This window comes from Etheostoma spectabile, chromosome 3, assembly GCF_008692095.1.
Source record: "Etheostoma spectabile isolate EspeVRDwgs_2016 chromosome 3, UIUC_Espe_1.0, whole genome shotgun sequence".
NCBI lineage: Eukaryota > Metazoa > Chordata > Actinopteri > Perciformes > Percidae > Etheostoma > Etheostoma spectabile.
In genome coordinates this window covers 28,150,785-28,151,887 of record NC_045735.1, presented here as the reverse complement: position 1 = coordinate 28,151,887, position 1,103 = coordinate 28,150,785, and the positions used below count along the sequence as shown (strand labels likewise).

The window sequence follows — 1,103 nt, the reverse complement described above, 5'->3', positions numbered from 1 at the left end:
GCTGGGGATAATGACCTCATACCCCACCCCCACCTCCCTGCTCTCCACGCCCACCCACCCCCACACTCACCCAAACACACAGGTGTGTCAGTTTAATCATTTGCATTAGATGGTGATTAGGGCTGCTCAATTACGGGGAAAAAAATATAACCCTGATTATTTCGGTCAGTACTGAAATTGCAATTGATTTGACTGAGTGATTTCTGAAAAGATGTTGATGCCATTATTGAACTTAAAAAACAATGGAAACAGTTGAATAAATCAACCATAAAAACACACATACAACTGGGAAATTGTCCTTAATACTTTAATTAATTATTTACTTTATTTTTTTCTTTCAGAGCACAAGAGAAAATAAGAATTTACTTTCAAAACTTAATGAGTTAAATAATTGTTTTTCCTCGATTATTCTGTTTTTGGGATCACTGGGAGCCAAAATCATATTCCCGATTAAATTGTGATTAATTGCACGACCCTTATTTTGATTATATCCTAATTTTCCATTTTAAAATTCAGTATCCTTTCATAGATGACCGTCACTACTTCTGTTTTGGACTGATAAAATTTTGTTTTTATCTTATTTTGCTTTAGTTTAGGTTTCATTTTGTTGTCAGAGCTAAACACAATGTGCTCAAACATTTGCATTTGTGTTAAGTAGCGAGAAAGACCTTTCTCATTTCACTATTTTGTACTTATATTGTGCTATTATCACAGTGGCGTCAAAGTCATGTCAATATTTATGACCAAAAAAGGGGAACCTTTGTATAATGTAATGCAGTCTAGTCGAGCCGTGCTGCAATAATTACTACTTTTGTCCTTATACTGTTAAACTTCTATTGAGACAGCAACTGGAATGTTATTTTTAGACGCTTATCCACACTCATCTTATTTTTGTGGTCCGAGTTGTGACTGAACACTGCAGTTTGACAATCTCAGGAACACATGGTCACATCGCAGTACGTTACTATGTTGACGCTAAAACCTTTTTGCTGCTTTTTTGCTGTAAACTTTCACCCGTTCTCCTTTTACATGATTATTATCGGCCGACCCTTCCCCTTTAAGACAGGTAGCCACGTGGCCAACGTGTGTATGTGACGTTAGTC

At 36.4% G+C, this 1,103-nt stretch overlaps 1 protein-coding gene across 1 annotated transcript in view; it reads right to left on the bottom strand.

Annotated features, from left to right (window-relative positions):
• Positions 1-1,103, bottom strand: part of cux1b (cut-like homeobox 1b) — an 85,544-nt gene that overhangs the window by 60,954 nt on the left and 23,487 nt on the right.